A 7858-nucleotide genomic window follows, 5' to 3' on the forward strand; every position below is an offset into this window, starting at 1 on the left:
TATTTATTTGACAGAGAGAGACACAGCGAGAGAGGGAACACAAGCAGGGGGAGTGGGAGAAGCAGGCTTCCTGCAGAGCAGGGAGCCCGATGCGGGGCTCGATCCCAGGACTCTGGGATCATGACCTGAGCCAAAGGCAGATGCTTAATGACTGAGCCACCCAGGCGCCCCTGGGTACTATTCTTAACAATTTTTCTGTGAGCCTGAATTTATATAAAAAATGAACAAAGAAATCTTGTTTTCTGTTTCAAAGAATCTGGGAAATACCTCTGTTCTCTGTATGTGAAAATAAGATAACAATAAAGAAAATACTCATGCTTTCTATTCATGCTTATAAAATAAAATACATATATTATCAATATCCAATTAATGCAAAGTGGGGTTTTAAAAAATAATCTCATTATAAAAGAATATTCACGTTATGTCTTTGCCACTTTTAATAGCATCATTAAGGAAAAACTTTATTTATTGCTTAATACATTTTGTATTTTCTTGACTCAACACATTGTTTCATTTTATTCACACCTTTCAGTGATAGATATTGACACTGGGTCAAAAATCTATGGGTTTTTCTCTGAAAACTCTGGACTGTATTTTGAAAAATATATCAATTTTAGCACCAAGGAGGCAAATGGATTGCTTAGTTGTTAAATAATCTTAATGAGATGTCAACAGCAGAAAAATATTCTCAATCCTCAGCAAGGTCTTAAGGTAATGAAACATTGATTTTTTTTTTTAAACCTCTACAGCCATTTTGCTTACTGTATGGGAAGTAAATGAAAAATAGTTATTTGTTTCCAAGAGCACAATCCATTTTAGGTACTTAATTTAATATTTAAAATTATTTATAATATTTCTATCTTCATTAGCTATTTACTCTGCACCATTGCTTTTTTGAGTAAACATCCTTAGTTCATTCTCAAAGCAAGTCTCAGACCAAGATTCTGTTGTAAATCATTAGGGAGATTATGCTTGCGGGGAAGCTTCTATATTTTAGTCAGAAAATGCTTTAGGAAACCAACAAACATGATGTAAGAATGTATTGTCCCAACCCATTTATTTTTCTTTCATTCATTTAAATATTAGTACAATTGAAATTACTTTGATATTTGGGTCAAAAGTTTACAGTATTCATGAGAACTATTCATCATCCAAGGTCTCTGTTTCCCCAACTTGAATTTGCTAGCCTCTGTTCTATGCATTAAAACAAAACAAAATAAAAAATATGCATTATTTAGTAAATTGAAAGTATAGTAGTTATCCATTGACTACCTTGTCCATCTTGTTAAATAAGAATCAAATATCTTATTTTTGGGAAATAGCATTGTGATTCTAAGTGACAGATGCAGATTAGCTAAAGTGAGCTATTTTCAGAATGGGAAGGAACCTCTGGTCTCTAGAGAGACATTTCCAGAGTATCTAAATTTTGGAAATTACTACTTCAGCAGAGATGGGAAACCATGTTTTTCTCAGCAAACTCAACAAATATGGACCATTTTCATCTACTGTCATTTCCAATAGAAGCTTTTTCCTCTACATTTGAGGATGCTAAACATAGTAAATTAAGACAGGGTTTTTGTTTTTGGCCTTGTTTTAGACTCCAGGAGAAGTCCAACACATATATTTTTAGCTAGTCTTGTTCCTGGTTTTCACAATGAAAGGCCAATGAATCAGCTAAGTATTGTTGAATAAGAACGTACTTCAAAATTCAGTGGCTTTAAACAAGAATCATTATCACCCATGTGTCTCTAGGACTTTGGGAGTTCAGCTGATCTAGGCTGGGCTTGGCTGGGCAGCTCAGCTTCAGATTGCAGAAGCAGAGCCTAGGGCCACACTGCTTCTCAATATTCCTTTGTGGGTCACCTGGGGAGGTTCTGTTCTTCCCACCTGTCACTCATCTTCCTCGCATGGACTAGCCAGAGCAAGCCCTTCTCGTGACAATGAAAAAAGTGGGAAAGAGCAACTGGAAAACTGTCTCTACTCATATCACTTTGGCCAAAATAAGTCACATGGTTAAGTCCAAGGTCAAGGGACAGAATTGCAAAATTACATGACAGAGTATGGATATAGGAGGGATGAAGAATTGGAACAATAATACAGCCTATACTAACATGAGGAAATATCTGATATACTGCTTTAGAAACTGTTCCTGTTGTACATATTATCTTATAGCAGTGCTTTTTGATTTTTTTAAAAAAAGATTTTATTTATTTTAGCAGTGTTTTTTGAAAATAGTGTTGGCTCACCAAGTTACAATTATGTCACCTTAAGAGAAGGACTAGCCTTTATAGAAATCATGAATGTCTTTTTTAGAACTAGGAGGTATCAGATTACTTGGTATCTGATATTGATTTGATGGGCAAATTTTGTGAGAGATTCAATTTTAATACTTACAAAAGAAAGAATCTTATAGTTCATTTGAGGCAAAGAATATCAGGAAGTAGTGAATTGGCAGGACAACCATCAGCTCTGTATTATTAGGACAGTGGGCAGCATGAGCTTCTAAGGAAGCTTTGTCTCCTTATATTTAGAACTCACACAGCCTGGTTCTGGTGATAAGAAGTGTCCCCCTCTGTTACCATGGGAGAGAGGAATATTCACTCCAAGTGACAAAGAAAGACAATGACAAAGTGAAATCACTTCAGAGGGCAATAATTCTGACAGGTTGTTGTATAGGCAGAAAGAATAAAATGTTTCTTTCAGGATTTAGTGATGATTTTCAAATTTAAATATATTGCAAAATAATTTAAGACCGGTAAACATTCCCTTTCTTGTTTGATAAAATGTTGTAAATGCCAGAGATGGTTTTGAACTATTAGCAAATATTTCTGAATTCTTTTTATTGCTGAGAGTTTTTAATGTTTCAGATGTCTGAATATGAACAGAATGCTTATGAGCTTGTTATAAACACCTGAAGAGAGAGGATTTACAGTGACAACACATAAGGAATCTTAACAAAGGTGCTAATATACTGCAGTGACAAACAGCATCCATTCCTAGCAGTGGTGCTGTAGTGATAGTATGAGTTCACGGGATCTGACTAGGGTAACTGCTAACTTGTCATCTGTCAAATCTGAGTCACAGTTAACATTATTCATAAGACATTGATTTTTCTCTTGTTGACAGAAGCATTTATCATGTTTCTCTCAGGCTGGGTCTGATTTAAGCATATACATTATAGTCTGATTATACTGGAAATCAAGATCCCTGGGATCTGGGATCTAGTCTTTAGTCTTCCAATATCTACCTATGAGACCTGTGGCAAGCCCAGTTTTCAGTTCCTTATCTATCTAAGGAGAAGATGAGAAAAGATAATTTCCTAGATCACTTTCAGGTCTACTATTTCTCTAAATCTGTGCTGGCTCAGTGTTCATGGGGCACTCTCTCTGACCTACATTGGGAAATCTTCCATTGACCCTTGTGCTTCCTCAAGTAATATGTAAATCATGACAGAACTAGTCTATAAATGGGTGATAGTGTCATGGAAATCCTATAAAATTAATGTTTCAAACCTTTGGGAAAAACATGAACTATACTCCTGTTTATGAGAAAAATACAAGGAATTTTCTTATGGTCTTTGAACAAGTTTAATAAATGGAAAACACCCTCTGTAGTGACAAGGGGAAAGACTGAAGAGTCACTGAATTTAAAGATCAACTGAATCCTTCCTCATTTTGGGGGGATGAAAAAGGTAGTAGTTATGTATTATGACTTTCTTTGCTAAAATAGAGAAGAGTATAGTTTGTGTAACTGGTGTTTAGGGCTGGTACATGAGAATATGCAGATGGTATGCCACACAATTCCAGAGAATGCAGTTCCCCCAGCCTCTGACGTGAATGCCCTTTTGTTGTGCAGTGTAGAATCTGTTTAACTGAATGTGGAGGCCCCGCCAGGTAATAGCTGGAAATGGCATTTCTATGTACTTGACCTCACCAAACTCTATTGGGGTGGGGTGGAAGCCGAGCTGGCTTCATAACCAGGTAACATGCAGTTGCAGAAGTTCCTGACTTAGAAGGTCCCCATACTTGGTTTGATGCTCTTTTGTCATCATCTTGAAATTCTTAATAAAGGTTTTAAACAAGGAACCCCATATTTTCATTTTGTACTTGGTACCAAAAATTATGTAGCTGGTACTGAATGGTTGTGGGAGTGGTTCAAGACTGTAATAGCAGGAATATAATTTAAGACTGTAAAGAGAGAGAAAGAATTACTTTTCAACTTTTGACATCCAAGGTAGAATTTTACAGTAAGGCAACTGGCTCAAAAGCCAGGCTTTTTGAGATAGTAAATTATTTTTCTACTTTAGTTTAGCATATCAAAGACCACATCTGCAGGATTCAGGTGACACGGTCTCTCCATAAATATAGAGGAAATGCCCTTTTCACATTTGAGCCATGTCCCAAATGTTAATTGTCAATGTTTACAACTATTTTATATTTTTAAAAGATTTTATTTATTTGACACAGAGAGAGAGAGACAGCTAGAGAAGGAACACAAGCAGGGGGAGTGGGAGAAGGAGAAGCAGACTTCCCGCTGAGCAGGGAGCCCGATGCGGAACTTGATCCAGGACCCGGGGGTCATGACCCGAGCCGAAGACAGACACTTAACGGCTGAGCCACCAGGCGTCCCTATTTTATTTTTTAGTATAAGTGGAAAGTTCCCTGGACCAGAGAATACCTTGTGTTTGCCTTTGGCACAAATTTACATGGACTTTTACTCTTGCCATTTGGCCTGTTGAATCAATCCACAGAATCAAACCAAATAAAAAATTTTCCTATATGATTCTTCATATTCAAAAAATATAAGTAACTCTATTTTTTACATGCGTACAAAGAAACTAAAATCCATTCTCATGGTTGGTTTGAACATTTTCCTTGAGTTTTTTTTTCTGAAATAACTTTAAACTGAGGAACACTTAAGTTGAACATATTGAGTTGCATAATAATATATTAACATGGCCAGTTCAAATAGTTATGGCCCAAAGTGACTTTTTAAGCTGGCATTATTCACTTTTCTTTAATCATTCAACTCATAAGAAATGCAAATACTAAGACATTTAAAAATGGCCAACTAGTTATATTTCTAAAGAGGAGTTAGCTGTGATTGCAGTTTTTGAATCATTCTGAGTGGTAACTGAGTAGTCTGTTTCCCATATTTGGAGCAAAGGAGGGAGGGAGGGAGGGAAGGAGGACGTTAAGTATGTTATGGGCCCTAAACCTGTCAGTGACATTCTAGTTCTTGTGGGCTAGATCAGCGTTTCTCAACCTCTGCACTCAACTCTGCACTCTCAACCTCTGACACTGACCGTTAGACTGGACAATTCTTTGTTGAGAGGGGGTGTCCTCTGCATTATAGGATGGTTAGCAGCATCCCTGGCTTCCACCCACTAGATGCCAGTGGTATACCTTCTCTTCAGTTGTGATAACCAAATATGACTCTGGGTATTGCCAAATCACCCTCAGTTAGGAACCAAAGGGCTAGATTTAACTAAGGCTATCCTGGGAAGACTGCATCTCCTTAACTATAGTCGAAAAGCAGGACAACTAGTTGGCTTGGTTTCTTTCTCATAATCTAGTAGCTTGATGTTACACCTAAAACGTTGAAGAGGTAACCCAAAGAAAAGTGAATATGTTCTCCTAAGACTGAGCACTGAGAAATAAGGTATAGAATTTTTGAATCACTATATTGTACACTTAAAACTAATATAACACTATATGTTAACTATACTGGAATCAAAATTAAAAAGCTTAATAAGAAATAAAACAGCTGACATAGACTGGCTATCCCAGGGCTTTCTCAGAATACTTGTTTGTGTGTGTGTGTGTGCTTGTTGAAGGAAGGGTAAGAAATGACTCTGAGCTGTAGGTAGCTCCAGTCTACATATTCTTACCTCATAGAAACAAGTGACATAGTAAATGACCATGATCTTGAAGAGCGTTGACCCAAAAATGCAGTGAGTTAATACCATATTAATGTAAGTTTTCAGGTTTGTTAGTGATTAAATAAAAAGATCCATTCCCTAGGGTTTTGGTTGTGGCTAAATTGCTCTCCTTTCTTTGCAGAGTGCTTGATTCAGAATGTTTGGAAAGATCTGAGTACTCCCTAGACATTGGGGTTCCTGAGAACTTGAAGATATAGCCTAAAGAAAAGTGAATCTTTTTTTTTCTTTCTAAGTCTTAGAACAGCCACAATCAATCCTAACCACGCTTAGTTACCTGAAAAATTTGAGTTATTTGCTCCACTTTAATTCATTCAAAGTCTTCAACAACTAGTTTGCCTTTTGATTAGTAGCATTATTAATTTTTAGGGCCTGCCATTATTTACTATTGGTTCTCTGCTTTTCTGACATTGGGAAAATTTACTAACCAGGTCACATTTAAAAAAAAAAAACCCTCCTGGCCAATATAGAGAAGAAAAGAGGTGTAGTATAGATCCTTTTAAGTTTCAGCATAAGGAGTTCTATACAAATAACACCTTTCAGTGGTTCAATCCATGAGTCGGAAATGGTTGTGTACCACTTTATGGGGCAAGAGTACATATCTTAAATTGCCTAACTGTTTGCTGTGAAGTGTTTGACTAGCTGCTTCCATCCTATGGAAAAAAAAATACTGTCAAAATAAATAATGCAGGGTAATGCAACATAATTACTCAAATATTCCAGAATCAGACTAAGGCATGCTATGTAACAAGACTTGTTTCAAAGTATTTGATTTTTCTCATTTTATTTTCTTTGTAGGATAGATTTTTTAATTTGAGAGAGAGAGTGAGCAGTGCTGGGGGGGTGGGTCAGAGGGAGAGGGTGAAGCAGGCTCCCTGCTGAGGCCGACGCAGGGCTTGAGCTCAGGATCCCCGGATCATGAGAGAGTTGAAGGCAGACGCTTAACCAACTGAGCCACCCACACACCCCATAGGATAGATTATTTTTAAATAAGGTTTTACTATCTAGAGGCTTGGCTAAAATTTGTTTCAAAACCTAGAATAAGCTTGCTTGTATGTGGAAGTTACATGTTACATGTTACATGTAACACGTACATGTTACATGTTCATTTTACATGTAAGGAAAATGCAAATAGGTAAGTGGAGAGATTTGCCTACATTTGTAAAATGAGCTTGGAAGCTCTATTCCAGGCAGATGGTGCATTTAATGACCATTCTCCATGTTTAATATCATCACTTTGGCCCCCATTTCTGGAAGCAGCATGAGAGGACATGTTAGACTTTTACCCCTTTCCACTTGATGAAACACTGAAGTATCCCTCATATTTTACGATCTGTATATGACCATACTGCCTACCATTAGGGTCATAGAGCTGAAACATCAGGAAGCTAAGAGACTAAAAGAACTAATTTGGCTGAAAGATAACAAAATTTTTGTTTTGATAAAAAATGAGAACTATCAGCATAAGTCCTTTTATTTAGTGTCTTCAGGCTGTGTTCAAACAAAGGAAGTAACGCTGCAAATTAGAAATCCACAGTTCCTAGCTTTGCGCAGTGGTGGTATCTTAGCCACGGAGGTTTATCTGAGGCGCGATTATTGCTAATAGAAATCCACAGTTCCTTTACCTGTTCTGGCTTTAATAGACTATGTGGTCCTAGTAAATCATTTATTCTGGAATTACCTTCATTCTTCAGTCTTGTTTCTTTTGGAAAAAGTCCTAAAACATCCCATGATCACCATCAGAATGCCCAGAAGTGATCATCTCTAGGGCTGGTGAGACTGTGGGAAAAGAGAGATTTTTATTCACTCTTGGTTAGACTATAAACAACCTTCTTAGAAAGTTATCTGACAGAACTAAATAAAATTTAAAATATATATGCCCATTGAACAGCAATTCCACTTCTGCTTATTTACTAGATA

The 7858-nt window shown here is 36.8% G+C and overlaps 1 non-coding gene across 1 annotated transcript; it reads left to right on the forward strand.

Annotated features, from left to right (window-relative positions):
- Window positions 1–7480: 7480 nt before the first annotated feature.
- Window positions 7481–7616, forward strand: LOC114216543 (U4 spliceosomal RNA). The gene has a single exon (XR_003610797.1). It is a non-coding gene; the product is annotated as a U4 spliceosomal RNA (small nuclear RNA).
- Window positions 7617–7858: the final 242 nt, after the last annotated feature.

The sequence above is a fragment of the Eumetopias jubatus genome, unplaced genomic scaffold (genome assembly GCF_037043125.1).
Source record: "Eumetopias jubatus isolate StellerSeaLion01/CBP00866 unplaced genomic scaffold, mEumJub1_p1.0 scaffold_3, whole genome shotgun sequence".
Classification (NCBI taxonomy): domain Eukaryota; kingdom Metazoa; phylum Chordata; class Mammalia; order Carnivora; family Otariidae; genus Eumetopias; species Eumetopias jubatus.